Here is an 18463-nt window from a genome sequence, read left to right as displayed (position 1 = left end):
ACAAAATCATCTAGTCCAGCTCTCCTCCCATTACCATTGCTACCACAAACCACTCAACCATATCTTGTAGCTCCTCATCCAGACACCTCTTGAACCTGTCACGGGTTGCCTAGATTTAACTGTGCCCGTGACATGGGCAGCCACCCCGTAGGGCTCCCGGCACGTAAGGGAAGGGAAAAAAGAGGAATGGAAAAAGAGATCAACGGCAGCAATCTAAGGAGGAAAACTTATTTTACTAAATATGATATCGGAATACAAGATAACACAATATAATACTATGTGATTGAGGCTAATAAATTGAACAAAACAGAGAGAGAGAGAGTCCCCAAAAACTGAGAGGCCTACTGTGAACTCTAGGTGACACGGCTGGAACGCTTCCCACTCTCCAAGGATCCGAGAGAGAGAGAGAAGTCCAGCCTGGGAGCAAGATTATATATCTCCTCCTCCAGTGATTTATCTCTGGCCACGACATCCTCTGCGATATATAGTTCTACTTCGAGAGCTGAGTACTTGAGATGCTGCCATTCCACAGAACTGGAGCATGAACCTTCCAATTGATGTTATGATGTGAAAGATTGACAGCAACACCACAAAACTATGACAGAACTATACCAGGGATGGCAACTACACCACCTCCCTGGGCATTTTTCAGTGACATTCTTGTACTTGGTCACTGCCACTAAGCCACTTCGTTTGTACTTCACATTGGCAATAAACAGGCAGAAGCAGTACAGTGAACCAATTTAGGTCTCAGAATAATAGGAAATTAAATCATAAAGACCATCCAAATGCAGAAGGATTAGAGAAAAGAATATTAGAAACTAGAAAGGATACTGAAAGTGAAATAGAAGATTGAGCTGTAGAGAGTTATCTCATTTTTATATTGTGAATGCACAACTAGTACAGTAAAGATGAAAAAAAAAAATCATGAAAATTACTGAGTAAGATCAGCCTAAAAACAGAAGTCTTGTTATTTATAATACTTTCACTTGTCTTCGGGAGGGATGCATTTTTACATCTGGCCGTGGACTGAAGTTTTATCTAAGTAATGAGCATCCTGTTCTCACTTATTTGTCCAATTAATATTGTGTGAGTGGTCAAACATGGATGTCCTTCAGATGACAGATACTCACTCAGCGACTCCTTTATCCCACCTTAGACAGCATGGCAGAGGAGCAAATACTATGAAAAACTGCATGTGTGGAGATAAACATGTAATCTCTCACCAATTACCATCCAGGCAAAACAGATTTGACTTGTGGGAAATTAACTTATTTATTGCCAATTAAAATAGAGTAGAATGATGAGAAATAAGATGTGTAAACATCTTCTCCCAGGCCCCGGCAGCCCCCTGCACAGAGCTGGAACACCTGCAAACAGATGTACAGTGTGCAACTCATGTAAGTTTTAAAATTAATGTAGTATCTTCAGAAAGATTATCTCTTGATAACCTATGCCATATTGCAGCTGTCAGGAAATTGAAGAGGAATAAAAAGTAGAAAAGTATTTCCTTTCTAGTTCTTGGTGCTATTCAATTTGTTAAGATTAAAATATATGTGTAAATTGTTGGGTTTATGTAACAAACTTTTTACTTATTTATTCATTTTTAAAGGCTATTAAGTGAGACTAGCAATACTCTGAGGCCAATTTACATTTCTGTGGTAATTTCATAGAATTATCCAATGGAATTGCTTCTACTCTATTCTGTGTTCTTTATTTTTTATTTTTATATTCTATTGTGAGTGGTAAATTCCATATGTCTATTTTTTTACCAACTACAAAGGAAAGCACCATGTCTTTCTGAAAGAATAGGAAGGATTAACTAGTCCACTGGAGATTTTCAAGTGTTTATTTTCATAAAAGCAATTCTTTTTTTTCTGTGCCTCTGTTGGAAAATTCTCATCTGGAATCTCTAATCTTAGAATTGCAGATTTGCTTGGCCTCTCTGTTGACAAAATGCTGTGCTGATCATAGTTAATGTTTTACTTTTGTAAAGGTGGTTTTTGTCTATGCTGGAGAGTAATATCCACCATAAAGGTCGCGACTTGTGAAGATGCATGAAGTGAAGTGAGTGGCACAAAACAGTAGGTAGCAAAGCATTGTACAATTCAGTGAACATCAAGGTCAATTACTTCATATCTACTTGTAGTTCAGCACAGCTGGACTGGAAAAAATCGTAATGCCTGACTGGCATGCTGCAGCAGCTTAATGCAGAATAATAATGGAGTTTAAATCTCCAGTTTATGAAAAAGTGTCATTCTGACTTGGCAAGCATAGAAATGAGAAGCAAGCTGTCTATCAGAAAAGAATTGAAAAGTATTAGGAGAACAAAAAAGAAAGAAAACAGCAAGAAGCATGTTGCTTATTAAGCTGTGAAACTGCCATCCTAGTTTTTCCTACAAATTTTGATCTTAAAACAACCTGGTCAGACTATTATAGTAATTTTTTACTATTTGAATGCTGCTGGTAGCATTTTGTAAAGCCAAATTACTTTGGAAATGAATTTGCAAATATCCAGCATGTAAGTTCAGAAATTCAGCTACACTAGTAAAGTCCTTTAAAATAAATGAGTGTTGTGATTACTCACATTATTTCAAATGCTGTACTTCACTGCAAAATAATTAGAAACAGTACAGGTTAACTTCTTAAATGCAGTAAAAAAATAAATATGAGGTAGTAGTTCAATAAGGAGAAAGATAACAGAAAAAGTACAAGAGAAATTTGGCATGGGTTGATAACAGAGCAGAGAAAAGCTCAACGTATTTCTTTAGGATCATTATATATAATGATATGAGCCTGTCAGGTAAAGCCATATCTATCCTTTCAAAAGCTCTGCAGTTTCAATTGTTGACAAGAACAGTTACAGAAATACAATGCATTTGAGATATTTTTCCAAAATTTTGTATCAGGTCCACTGTTACAGTCGTTTTAGTGTTTGTATGCAAATACCCAAAGTTAGAATTTGGAAAATATTATGAAAGAATATTTCTGACACTACATAAAAAAAAAAAACAAAACAAAAAAACCCAACAAAACAACATTATCAACATTAAATTTGAGAAAGCTACTGTAATTTAATGATTCCTGGGTAGTTGTACATGTTTTAGGAGAAATCCTCGGTTTTCTTTGGCCAAAAAATAGGTTACATATTTTTTTTAATGATTAACATGATATTATTTTTTATACCCTGGACAATAAGGTGTTTTATCTCAAACATGTAAAATATGAAGGTTCTATATTCAGAAAAAATATATTCTAAGCTTCTTTCTAGCAAACCTGTTCAAATATGACATGATTTTACAAGTTCATTTTTTCTTATTTATAGGACAGTATAACCATGGTAGATGACAGCCCATCCCATCCACCTCAGAGATGGGAGTAGCTAGAATGGATGTTTCTGCCATTAACATAATATTTACTTTCATAGTTTCAAATGATTAAAATTGTTTTAACTATGTGTTACATCAAATAATTAACTTAAATTTATTTTCCGTGGTGAAAAATACAGAGTTTGTAAGATATTAAAATCTCATTCTTTTAGACAGAGGGTAGTCACTGTGTTGGTAATGGAAGAATTGTTTCCAATGTAAATATAGCAATTTACACTTGGCTTTTTGCAAAATGAGACTATTCTTTGCTGCAATAGATACTGCCCTTTGCTACAAGCATGCTGCCAGATTAAATGGATAAATGGTTTAATCTAGTGTGGCAGCATTCCTAAATTAACTGAAACAAAATTAACTTTAGTGCTGTTACCGGTGTTCTCAGCTGTTGAGTCTATAACAATGCCCTGGGAAAATTATGATTGACTTCTCTCAAGGCAGCAGCTCCAACACAAAGCGTAAGGAACAAAGGAAAAAAAGATGAGTGAACAAAACTGTTTATTCTTTCAGTTGCTTGGATGGCAATGTCAGCAAGTTATGCTATTCTCATTCTGTCTTTTTCAACAAACACAGAGTTTTGACAAGCTGACAATCTGTAGGTACAGCTGAATCCAGCTGATCGTTCTTCTTCTATGAAACACCTTTCTTTCTCTGTCATCAGAAAAATAAGCATGTTCTCCAATCAAAGTCTATATACATGGTAAAATTTACTCGTAATTATGTTCTTGCTCATACCAAGATTTCTGACAGTTAATAATTTTCTCCCCACTAAGTACAGTGTCATAAACATTTAAGATAAGAAGGGGAAGCTACAAGCAGATTTTCTTCTGAGCTTCCAATCAGCATATTTTAGCTTATTAAGTGTGGTAGGCATTATGAAGTACATAAGCTTTTAATTTTTTAAAAAGTACAATGTAGCTCTCTTTTCCTCCTGCAATTTCTTCAAAGTTGCTACAGAGTAGCAGAACACTGGGTTAGGAAAAGAGCTATATCTTCCTAGATAATCACATTAATGTACTTTTCAACAGCAGGTTATCAAAGATCTTAAGTACTTCAGGATTTTCTGTAAAAATAGAATTTTAGTTAGCATCTGAGCAGAAAGGTCAAGAAAAACCAGATTAGTGAGCAGATTTTTTAGAATTAAAAGAGATACAATATAAATTTCAAGGGTTGCAAGTGGTCAGCCTATGCACTGAGTGCAGCAGGATCTATCAGTATCTCAGAGGTTGCAACTGCAACTCTGAAACAGTTTTAACCTTTGTGAGGATTTGCATATATTTTGTCCTATACATTTGCCTTTTTCTTTAGCTAAAATGAGTCAGTTACTTTAGAATATATTATATTAGTTCATGTAAATTTTTGCAATTTGTATTGTGTAATTTACATTAGATAGTTTTTTCAGAGTTTAAAAATAAGAAAAATAGCCCACAGCATTCTCATACATAACCTGAGAGGGAAATATGTGTTTCGTATTATCTTTGGTAAACAACAGCAGACATCATGCAGAACAATCTGCAACCATTAAATAGGCTGACTGAGGTAAGATTCTACTTCTAGTAGAGATGAGATAGAGCATAATGACAATGTAATGAAGAATGATGTAGGAACATAGATATAAGGAAAAAGTCTCTTACAGGGAGAGTGGTGAGACACTGGTATAGGTTACACAGAGATGTGGTGAATGCCCCATCCCCAGACACTTTCAAGACAAGGCTGAAGCTCCCCCGTTCATTTCAGGGGAGTTTGACTAGATGACCTTTAAAGGTCCCTTCCAACATTAAGGATTCAGTGGTTCTATGATTAACTTTAAATACATTCTACCTGTATTTTCTGCCAATGGCACATCATTCCATACGTAATCACACTGAAACCTACTATGAGCAGAATTATACTGTTAAACGTAGAAATGCAACAAAAACATTTATGTATAAACAGATACATTTATACTATGTTTAATTTCAGTTCAGGGCATTTAAATAACTATAATGATGTTGTCATGAATTTTACCTGAGCAAAGACTGGAAGATTTAATCACCTAGATATAAATTTTCACTATTAGATAAATCAAGTAAAAAAGCAGAGCTATTTGAGGAGAAAAATGTGGTAGTTTCCTATTTATCTCTCTGCAAGTAAGCAAAAAACTCAACCAATCCACTATTAAACTATTACATAAACCCTTAGGTCATAAAATGAAGGTAATCCATTCCACATTACTTCATGTCTTTTTTTTTGAGGTTGAAATGACAATAAGTTAGAGTGATGGATCCACTGGGTACCTTTCCAAAGCATATTACCCTCTTGCGTGCATACTACTGGTGTTTTTGCAGATGTGTGGGAAATTATAGCATATCAGCAGTAGCAAATTTATAGATAAGATCAAGGGACTCTGAATATCTCAGGACAGTGAACGAAAATCTAGGCTTTGTGGAAAACCAGCAATTGGTGCTAGAAATTCTTAGCTGCAACCTCTTCATAAAGGAGTGGTCTCTGTGGTGTACTTTAGAATTTAGCATAGTAAATATATCTAAACGTGCTTCAAAATGCTGGATGACCAAAGTTTTTAGACATTTTGAAAGAATCTGAGGATACATTAAAGAGTTTTGTCTTGATTTGTTGTTGAAATGTAATAGAACTGGAGAGATGATAATTAAGAACACCATATAACTTTGCAAAAACCCACACAAATCTTGATTTTTGCTGCACACAACTTTCTCCAATATGTTAACATAATTTTGTGAAAAATACTGTCTTCTGAGGCACTGTAGACCCTTAAAGAGTTGGTGGCAGAGCCTGTGCTTAATGGCTGACCTGAATGAAGGGCAAAACAAATCTGTATTGTTTGGAAGACAAATGGAAATACTAGTATCTTCCCAATTTAAACGCACAAAGGGCTGTTAACTCCATTAGTCTTTCTAAATATTATCTGCTGCCTTCCTTCATATGTCTCCTCTGGTGCGCTGTAAACCACATGTGGCTCATTGGCTGAGAAAGAAATTCCTCCCCCTTTCTAAGCACAGAACTTGTAACTAGATCTAAGAGTCTGCCCGAGGAATGTCAAGAAAATAGATGTCCATAACTTTCTTTCTGGCTTATTCTTTGTCATGACTTCAGTGGTCATTGTAACTTGTCACTTGCAGATAATGTGGAATTTGGTTTAACTGTAGCCAGTATTCAAATAGAAAATCTTACATGCTCTAGTTTTCGCACACAATCATTTATACTGATAGAATGTTTGAATGGGATGAATATGCACTATAAACAACATTTTTAAATTTTTTTTTTAATTTGGTTTCTTAAGAACTATGTGTTGCTCTTCTGCTTTCTATCACATATTAAAAGATCATGTTTTCTGTGAAAATTATGGGCAGAAAATTAAAATTTGAACAGGAGGCAGTTGTGTTCTATAGCTGATTTTCCTTATCACAAAACTGCATTTGCCTCTTCTAAATGATGTCTGCTGTTCATTACCTTCAACATGCAGCAATAATCTTTAAGAATTTCTCAAACGATCTCCTGAGCAGTGACTTTAAGATGCTGTAGCATACTCATATAATCTTTTCATAAATACCTGAATGCAACTCACTATGTATTGATTACTGGAGTTAAAGAAAGTGATTTTAAGTTATTTTTGAAGACATTGTAGATGCATGTTTGGAAAAAGTTCTTGTTTAGAAGAAAAAGTGACCAGAATGCATTGCAGACAGTGATACAGTTCTCCAGTACATTTACTTCATCAGTACTGCATAATCAGAAGAAAATAAACATCATATTTTATATATTTTCTTGTGTTTATTTTTAAATCAAAACAACAACAACAACAAAATTGTACACTTCTACTCAAAGACACTTGTAAGAATAAATTTATACCTGTAAATGCATATTTGTAGATAAGTACTTAAATAAATACAGTGATCTCTAGTTATTTTGTTTTAAAACTGAATGACTTTTGTCTAACAGTGGCATTTCTATATATTATATATATATATATATATATATATATATAATTATATATATAATTTCTATATATTATGCTCACCAGTTTTTCTAAGCATTGCCATGTAAATAAATGACCTTATATATACATATGCATATACATATACATATACATACACATGCACATACACATACACATACACATACACATATACATATACATATACATATACACATATACATACATACATATATATACATAGTGTGTGTATATATGTATATATATATAATTGTTATATTTTATATAACACAATCCCAAACTTCCAGATTACTTTCTAGATAACATTGGGGAAAGACTGAAACAAATCATTCTCCCTCCTGCCAACCAAAGCCTCACCTTAATGTTGTCCACTTATTTGGGTATTCCTTCTGGGGGTTTTATTTCAATCTGTGCATCTTCTCTGCAGAGGACTGGGCATAAATATCTTGCAGAAAAGATCTATCACTGGGCTAGCCAATAGAATCCACATCTGCTGGATATTTTTATAGCAGAGTGTAAACCAAACATAGATCAAGTTGATTATTTTATTCTGCATTAAATGGTAACAAACAAATGTTTTCCCAAAGAAATGGAAAAATCTCCACACCACGTCTTCTCCAAAAATGACATGGCTGCTGATGTTATTGGATATACAAACACGGGGAAGCATCCAAATCGGTCATGAAAAGTATTAATGACATGATTATACGTTCACTTTGTTTACTAGAAAGAAATAACATATTTTCTAAAACATAAAAAACTAAAAATACAGTCTTGTGGATGTGTCATGAAAATTTGTTCAGTACTGATGGTTTGCATCCATTGCACTCACTTTATGAATATACCAGCTCCTCAAACTTGCCTTAAAAACAAACAGGACATTGTCGCTACATGTACAGACATCACTTAAAACATTTAGGTCAAATCAAGTATTTTTTTGAAGTGAGTACCCACATTGTATGTGAGTATGTCAGTACCAGTATATTGTATGTCAGTAACAACATTGTACCCACTTGTGCATTTTTATAGTGGTTTTCACTCATAATATGCACCTACAACAAGATTTATAGGGGAAGAAATTAAATTTGCATATGCATATGTTGCCATGAAGAACACGTGAATCCTAAAATGACTTTGAAAATCAGAATATATCAGCTTTTTAAAATTTGTTTGATGGCATTAATGCCAAGTCTCCTCATTAATTAAGGTTTCATAATTTCACTGAAGTGTAGTGAAATTCATTGAGTGTCTTATACTAATTGAGAGTCCATCAAGCTAACAAACAGCATGTTATTAATTTAAAAACAGTCAAAATAATCACGCATCTCAGGGATTATAAAAAGCAGTAACTGACATTGGTGACACAACGCATTCTGTTAATAAGCCTTCTGTAAAATGTTGGTAGCTATTCTGTCCCTAAAAAAAATGCCTCAGTAATGGAATTAGACTTCCATTGTCAGTCAGAGTAGCCAACAAATCAACCCTTTCTATAATCATAACTCAAATATAATTTTACTGCTTGAAAGTGCAGGCCACTTTAAAACAAGGGAAAACATCCTGATTTATTTGTTACAAGTCAGATACAAGGCTCTGTCTTCTGCTTTTTGGTTTATTAAAAAAAAATTGCTTTTTGATTGATTCAAGGAAACCATTATCTGTCAGATTTTGAAGAACTAGTTTGTGGTGTAGGGAGCCTGCTTTGGCAGGGGGGTTGGACTCGATGATCTCTAGAGGTCCCTTCCAACCCCTACAATTCTGTGATTCTGTGATTAATAAATATATTGTTAGCTACTTCAAATATAGTGCAAGTCAAAATCAGATCCTAGCTAAGTTGTTCATTCATATCTTAATAGCAAACATCTACATGTAAACTGAAAGCACATTCAGATGCTTCTACATTAGTTAACATGTTATTTAAATTATTTTTCTTTCTGGCTTTTATTTCTTCTTCTTGTTTTTCTCTGATGAGAAAATGCGCTGTCTGGTCTTAATTCATACAATTCAAGATCCAGCTCACAAAACAGAAGAACAATGAATTATTATTTTTTTTATTATTTTTGTTTTGCCATTTGTATGATTCACCAACCATTAATTTATATATTTTTGGATGAGACTATACCCACTATACTGTTCAGTGTACACTGTGCTTTGTTTTTCACTCAGTTCCTTTAAAGTGAATTGAACAGATGCAGAGTTAAGTGGTTACTTTTGACTCTTCAGACTTTGCAATTTTTATTGGGGAATTCAAATAAAAATGGTGACACTTCAGCAGGTTACTACCCAGTGGCTCACTCACAACTTCAGACGTTCTTAGTGAGCTAGTTAGCAGCTTGGCCACTCTTCTGGAGTCCTTGATTCATACATCTCTCCAGGTAACAGTAGAACAGATTTTGTAAATGCCAATGAAATTTAGGTTAGACTGAGTGACAGAGATTAGCAGCATAATTCTTTTCAAGACATCTCAGCACAGAGAAAAGAACAGAATGAATTTATATGTTAATTAGGAGAAACATGATTGTGCACATAGAATAAATGCAAGAATGTCAGAATTATGCTCTCTCCTTCATCCAAACAAAATGAAGGAATTACTGTAAAAAATCAGTGATTCTAAGCTGTGTATGACATGCACAATACCTGGATAAGGAAAGATTTGTGTCTCTTTTTATGTAATCAACGGCAGTATTATGAGGAGGTGTTGCCCACCAATATTCAGAATAATCAGAAGTGCTGTCTGTGGTGTCAAGTGTCTCACCAAAAAGGCAAAATAAGATCCAGTTAATTTATCTTTAGTCAGAATTAGAAGATCACTCAGGCAGAAATAGCTTTTGTATATAAATCATAGAACAATAGAATCAACAATGTTGGAAAAGACCTCCAAGATCATCCAGCCCAACCATTCACCTATCACCAATATTTCCCAGTAAACCATATCCCTCCATGCAACATAAAAAGTTTTATTCAACACTTTCCAGTGTTGATGACTCCAGCACTTCTGTGTTCAGCCTGCTCCAGCACCTGATCTCTCTTTAGAGAAGTATTACCTAACGTCCAACCTGAACCTAGTGCAACTTAAAAGCATTACCACTAGTCCTGTTGCTAGTTACATGGGAAAATAAGTTTACCACAACCTCCCTTCAGGTAGTTGTAGAGAACAATATAGTCTCTCCTGAACTTCCTCTTCTCCCAAAGAAACAATCCCAGCTCCCTCAGCCACTACTCATAAGGTTTGTGCTCCAGATCCCCACCAGCTTTTGTGCCTTTCTCTGAACATGCTCCAGGGCCTCAATGTCTTTCTTGTAGTGAGAGGCCCAAAACTGAAAGGAGTACTTGAAATATGGCATCATCAGGACTGAGTATTGAGGAAGATCACTTCCCTGTTCCTTCTGACTGTACCATTTCTGAAACAAGCCAGGATGCCGTTGTCCTTCTTGTGCACCTTGGCTCATGTTCAGCGAAGAGTCAATCAATACTGCAAGGTCTGTTTCCTCTAAACAGTCTACCGGCCACTCTGCCCCAAACCTCCATTTCTGTCAAACTGTACTTCACCAGAGGCCAAAATCAACTCCTGCTTTTCTGGTAAGGGTTTTATTATGGTCTGCTAAGCAGATCATTAACCCAAAAATCAGTACCTGAAGTAGACTGAATCTGAACACTAAGCTCTGGCCACAAAAGTATGAGTAAGAGAACACAAATACAGAAATGGAGGTCTGTTGATCCAAATCAGTAGGGAAAATAACAGCTTTGCTGGCTGCTTTTTCTTCTTTTATTTTATTTTATTTTATTTTATTTTATTTTATTTTATTTTATTTTATTTTATTTTATTTTATTTTATTTTATTTTATTTTTTTTTACGGGGGAGGGGGGAATCAGAAGGGGGAACAGTGTATAAATTCAGCCTTTCCTGTTGTCATAACATGTATAATCTCTGAAGTAATGTTGTAATTAAAAACTGTTAGAAAAAATTCCAAATGGACAGAAGTTATTAAAATGAATGATTGCTGATGTCTTTTTAATTGATGAAATTTGTATTTTAGTTTTCTATTGTTTCTCAGACATTTTATCAGCTCTCTAGTTTAGGTTACACTTTTAAGTACTCCCACTCAAATTAATCCCAGAAAGACAGATTCCAGGTACACAGCTCTGAAGAAGACAGTCTAAATGGTGGCTAAGATACAGTCAATATTTTACATTTTAAATGCAACTGAAGATTCATCTGAGCAAAGAGTGGTTATATTTAGTTTTACCATATGATATCATGCTAAGTAACTTTACGTGATAGCTTAGCATATCTTGAACAAAATTACCTTAAAATTCAATACGTTAGTTCTTTCTGATGTGCTAAACTGATACATAGATTGATAATTAGTTTGATGTTGTTTCTGAGTCCTCTATAACCACTGAACAGCTACAGTTTAAACTGTTTGTCCTTATAGATGAATGGGAATTACTTTCAGAAAGCATCACAAAACAAAATTAATATGATTAAGAACCTTTGTTATACCTTGGAATAACTTAAAAAGATTTAACAAATTAATTAAAACCAAAACAAAGCAAAACAAAACCAGAATTATGCAGACAAAAGTTTTGGTTTTGTTATGTATTTGTTATTTTAAAAATAAAAATACCTTTGCTTCTGAATTTCAGAGCATAATAAAACATAAATCTGCATTGTCTAGGTAGTAAATTTTTAAATTAATAAATATCGCTCTACACTATTAATTATAAGGTTACAAAACAAGATGAACCATAACTAGCTGAGATAAAATATTACAGCCCAAGTACAGGAATACGGATGAATATTTTGTTATATTCTTTTTTTCTCAGCTTTCAGAGAAGAAATGTGAGATGGAAATAGGATACTCTCTTTAATCTGGATTTTTTTTTTTTTTTCTATGAAAACAATTTAAAAAACCCACTAAAATCAATTCTGCAAATTCGGAAGGTAAAAGTGATAGCCTAGCGTATATTACAAGGCAGCCATCTGTTGTAGCTGAATTCAGAGTATACCATCCCATTCACAACAGAAAAAAAACTATTAAAGATCAAGAATAGTGACTGAAAGCAGAATTATAATTATTATTTATTGTTAGTATGTAATTATTTATTATTATTATTGCTATTATTCATTATTATAAAGAGTTTCACAAATAAGCATTACGCATTTTGACAACAACAACAAAAAAATCTTGACTTTCTTTATGCACTGAAAGGTATTTTACTTCTTTATTGAGCTACAAGGCATTGTGTTCATGGCTATTACCAGTGGAAAATCAATCCATACAGCTCCAGTACCCCTCAGGTAGAAGATGGTAGCACACAGGAGAGCAAATAAGAAAAATCAAAATAATTCTGGTAAGTAAATTTCAGTTTGAGTAAAAATTATGATTTAAAACCCCCTTTTTCACACCTCTAAATATGGCTTGGTGTATTCTATCTAACCCAGATTTATCATGCCTATCTATCAGTAAACCACTAACAACTAATTTATAATGTTTGAATTGAGAAGAATTTTTTTTTCCTTTAAAATGAAATTCTTAAAGATATTTGCAAACAGCCTAATATATAGTTTTCTATTGACACAGTATTCAAAGTGAAGTGTTTTAGAAAACTAAAGAAATTTAAAAATTAGGAGAAGAAAATTATATCTGCAAGGAATGTTTCTTGTTAGTATCCATTTTGATTTGAAGAAAATAGATCATCCTTTATTTGTCGGGATTATAAACAATGCTTCTACAGAGGTTACTCTGAAAGTAATGCCTCGTATTTATTTCCATAGAAATAAATACAGCAGATACACTATTTGATAGAGGAAATTTACAGCTACAAATTACTGTTTGTCAACATAGCCACCATCGTTAGCTATGCATTTTCAGCAATGATGAGTAAGACCCTGTATACCGTACTTGTAAAAATCTGCATGGTCATCTGAAACATGATCTCTCTTTTATGTTGGTGTCATCACTGCTGAAACACACCACCCACTGCCTCACATGGGAACAAAATGTAACAAAATATTGGCGGGAAGGTTCAACCTCTACCACCATAGTACTAACATGTTCCTCTGAGGCTGTGAGAAACAGAAGAAACCAGAAGACATTACTTTCAAAGCAATGTTTGTACAATACAGCTCTTTCCAATTTACAGAACCTACTGCATTATTCTCTCTGTACAAAGGATTTTCTGCCCAAAGGAAATGGGGACCAAGGGGATATGCAGGAAAAACAAAGGAAGTAGTCTGGGAATTGGTACTGTGGACTCGGCACTGGTCCAACTGATAAGATATGGAGAAGGCTCTTAAAAAATTAAAATCCATGGCACTTTAATCATATGGTAGGTGAGAAAATGCCTGGTCGACTAGTAGGTGAAGGGAAAATATTACTCAAAGATCCAAACTGGATTAGTACTGTGGTAGGGGTTTAATTTTTTATTTTTATTTTTTTAATTCAGGGATGATTAAATGCATTGTATCCAATCCTAATGATTTTCCAGTGTTTCTGGGTCAAACATCTTCAAAGGGCATTTCAGGAAACCCAAGTTAGTCTCCTGATCTAAATTTATCTTTGAAGAAGTTTTTCTCTTTTTCTGTCTGTAAAATGTCTCTGCGGGAACCATCTCTCTTGGCTAAAGCTATCCTTTGCAAGTATTTCCATTTATTCAGACTGAAAAATCATATAAATGGAAAGTTTCATCTTCTATCTCTTTAACTATCAAATAAAGATGTAGGAACCCAAATTTTCAGGAATATTTATATGCAGACATCAGTATTTCTTCAGAAGTAATAAATTTTATTAAATGGTGCACTGATATTATAGTTAAGAGTTTGATGATTAAAAGTTTTTCTCATATTTGCTTTAAACATGACTGCAATTGAACCTGCCTGATCAGTACATGGCTTAAACAATATTCTGGTTGTTTAAAAGTGATAGACTGCTGCAGTGCACTGCTAGCTTTATTGAATGGCACACTTTAAAGTTAAGAATAGGCATAGGATTTTTCAAATTGCATAGGTAACCTGAATGAGTTAAGACTACTAAATCTGGGACAACCATTTTAGCAGGAAGGAGATGAATACATTCAGACTACATTACTACGAACGTCTCTTCAGCTGCTAGGCTATGCACTAAAATAGATCCCTGATATGAACATAAGAAGGTATGCTAGATGAAAGACAACATAAAAAAAAACATAAAATAATGCAGAAATATTTATTCACACATGCATCAGTTGCATATGAGGGCAAAGAACTCGAAGTCATTCAGTCCTACCACTGTAATGCTGGACAGATAATTCGTAGGCTCTTTCATAAATTTGTGAATTCCCATGAGAAAACTGGAAAAGCTATTAGTGTGTAGCACTGCTGGAACACTGATCAAAACCCACATCATCTGCTGGATAAAAGCATTTTGATTCACAGTTTCGGCTTATTCATATTGAATTTCTACTCAGTTGCTCTTGTGCCAACAGTGTCCTTCAGTTTATAAAACCTGCATTCCTTTCTAACATTTACCCCCCAGTATGTTTAGAGATAGCAGTACATACTCTCTTGCACTGGTTCTTTTGTTAGGCAAAACAAGTATTTTTTATTTATTCTCCAGTTGTAAGATAGACTGTCATTCTCCTGCTGAGGTAGTGCATGATTAACACAAGAACAGTGCTACCACAGCTGCACAGCTTCTGAGCCATGCTTAGTTTCAATTTTCCTAGCTGAAAGAGTGTGAATATCTATGTCTGCCTGCGTAGACTAACTCTTCTTAGCCCTTTCTGATTTTTGATTTGAATTGAGCATTAGTAAAGACAGATAACCAGAATTATAGATCATAGGTGTGAGATAAGGATTGGTGGAAGGATAAGGAGACTATGTGATGTGAGACTGAATTCAGTCTAATGAAAGAATTGGCTGTCAAAATATTTGCCTCATTTAAATAAATGCTTCAGTGCAATTTCTTACTGAGTGGTATTATGAAATACCTTAAGAAGCAGAAATAATTTGCTTTTATCTCAATAATTTATGCAGTGGGTGAGAGTAACAGAGTACAAATATACTTTTAAATCAATTTTATTATAATCTGAGCCTGTTAACTAATTCAAGATCTTCCTTCTGAATGAACTAACAATAGTGTTTTTAGTGTCTAACATAGTGCTATGCACATCAAAAATCATCTAAGTGAAAATACCCAGAAGCAAGACATTTTCAGCTGGCCATAGTGAGCTTCCATTAAAGGGGAACTTATGGTTAATACCTTGGTTTTTAATAGTTTCATGTACGTGAAGATGAAGTAGGTTTGTTGTTGGTTGGTTTTTGGGTTGGTTTTTGTTTCTGTTTGTATTTTAGTTTGTTATGCTTTAGTTGTTGATTGTGTATTAGTTATTATTTAGTTGTGCTTGTTCGTTTTTTTTTTTTTTTAATAGCCATTGGTTTTTCTAAAATCATAGTCTTTGAATGGTAATCCACATTTAGAATGTATAAGCTCAATTTCTTTTCAAACTGCACAATGCTTTGATCACTACACTTCTAAACAGTCAACAAAAGTCACTATACTCTTCCTATTTCCCTCTCTTACACAGCAAAGAAATTGTTGCCTGAATTCTGCTCAAATGCTGTTTGTCTGGGAAAACTAAAAATGGAACAAATGCTAGGTCTTCGTCTACAGTTAGATTATGTTTCAAGAGTGAAAACGAGTGAGTTAAGGTATTCTGAATCTCTCTCATCCCACACTTGAGCATTCAGCAATGTCAAGCTAGGAATAATAATCTAATATCAGTTTAAACTTAGTTTCGGAAAATATGCCCTGTTAATTACCTGTTTCTGATACAGTGGATAGTGTGAGAGACAATAAGGAAATTCTTGGAGGATCAAAAGGGTTAAAAGGCATCTGATATTTCATGTATTTGTGATGTTTTAACATTAATGGAACCTCAGCACCACCACACTGCTCTCTCAGTCCCCCTCATCAAAGGAGCAGGAGTGAAATGAGAATACAATGAAAAAAGACCACTGGGTTGAGAAAAGAACAGGGAGATTAGTCACCAATACCAACACTAGCAAAACAGACCTAACATAAAGGGAGATGAATGTAATTTATTGCCTGCTAATAATAGATCAGAAAAGTGATAACTATAAGCAAACAAAAATCAAATTCACCTCCCTCCTTGTCTACCAACTGCATATGGAGTTCTGCTTTGCATGGCACCCACTGGCTGCAGGGGGACAAGCTGCTCCATCGTGGACCTCTCCTGTGCTGCTTGTGAAACTGTAATCTGTGAATTCTTGGTTGGTTATGCTCACATACTGTTATGAACCCCTTAAAACATAATTTCTATAAATCTCTCTCTGTGTTAACTGGGAATTGGTAATTCAATCTAAATATGCATATGTGGAAGAAGGGTAAAATAGAAAGAGAAACTGGAGGGAATGAAAAATGTTATCAGAGTAAAACATCTTTCTCCATTGTGTGCATTCACTGCTCTCTCAGAAATGGTCTGTGACACACTGGGTTATTCCTGTACAAATTATCATTCAGTTAGCAGAGACTATTGCTTTATGACAAGTTGTTCTAATAGCAGTGCATTGTCATAATGTCATTGCAAAGCTCAGAGATAGATTTGGCAGATTAAGCTTCTTTTTCGGAGACATATGATAATAAGAACAGCCTACATGTTATGTAGTGTAGAAAATCGCAGTAATCAAGGTCTTGTGCTGACATAGTGACAATGACAGAAGTATATTGTATTTTTTTTTATTGAGGTAGTTAACGGGAAAAAAGCTTGATAGGATAAACCTGTGAATGAATTTGCTAGGCAAGACAAGCTAATATTTTATTCTTTTTCTTTTTTAACATGCCGTAAAATATCTATGCTAAGATTTAATGTATCTGGGAACTACTGAAAGTTGTGTAATAAATGGTAATCATTTACAAATTTACAAAAGAATACTGTGATTCTATAATAACAAAATATACAACATGGCACCTACATTAAGGATTTTAACTTAATTACAGTTTACAAAGAAATGGTTCCCCAGTTTCTTCAGGTTGGAAGTAAAATACTCTGCTAAAAATAAGCACTTTTCCTTTTGCCTTAATGACAATGTAGTGCTATTAAAAATAGGATGAGAAGAATATTTTCTAGGAAGTGAACATGACAAATTCTGATTTGGTAGTAGTATACTGCCAGTTGAAGAAGGAGTGCGTAGACGAGTCACTTAAAATACACAGTACTTAAGAAGCAGTTAATCAGATTTTCTGATCTGTGAATCTATGTTGGTGTAAAAAGTGCTAAAAAGTAATTCAAAGTTTTTAAATGCACACAACTATTTTTACTTCCTGAGATAAAATATCAGAACTGTTAAAATTACTTTAGAAATAACAAGTCTTTATGTCAAAGACAGAATTTATTGGAAAAGCTTACTTGTGAAATAAGGAGATTATAATCAAAGTGTGAATTGAGCTGTATTACAGAGACACAGAGACAGTGTAAGGTTACTTTATGTAATCTTCTCCTTATTACTGGCATTCTCATTAATTTTAGTTTACTTGTTTATATTAACTTTTTTTTTTTGGCAGGTAGGTACTTGTGGACATTTTCAAATAGTCTATTGATCTGAAACAGAGAGATATCATTATATTCTTGGCTGCAGAGTAGAGTATTGTTTTACAAATGTCTCCAGCTAATTCACTGAATAACAGTAATTACATCTATATTTTCTGAAGATATAATTTGATTGTTTTCAAGAGGAAGACACAGAAGATGTTAATGTTGGTCATTCTGCTTAATTGCCTATGAAATTAAAACTGGTTTAGTTAAAATAACTGGCAAAACATGGAAAAATAGGTGCAGAAAGACTATTTAGCAGTTTTAATTCTACCTCAAAACATGGACTATAAAACCTTTCTGGAGTATTTTCATTATTTATTAATTTGCTTTTAAAATATTTTATATTTTAAAAATGTGTACTCTTACGAAGAGATTAATGGGATTTATTTTAAAGAGCAAACTTGATGAGGGGTACAACACTAATGAAGTTTTAGAATAATAATTTAGCACCAATTCGAGGAATTTGTTCATTTCTTTTAGGAAAGATGGTGTTAAATGAATATTAGAGAGTGGC

Source organism: Coturnix japonica, chromosome 1 (genome assembly GCF_001577835.2).
Source record: "Coturnix japonica isolate 7356 chromosome 1, Coturnix japonica 2.1, whole genome shotgun sequence".
Classification (NCBI taxonomy): Eukaryota; Metazoa; Chordata; class Aves; order Galliformes; family Phasianidae; genus Coturnix; species Coturnix japonica.
The sequence above is the reverse complement of the archived record's forward strand: the minus strand, read 5'-3'. Positions refer to the sequence as shown.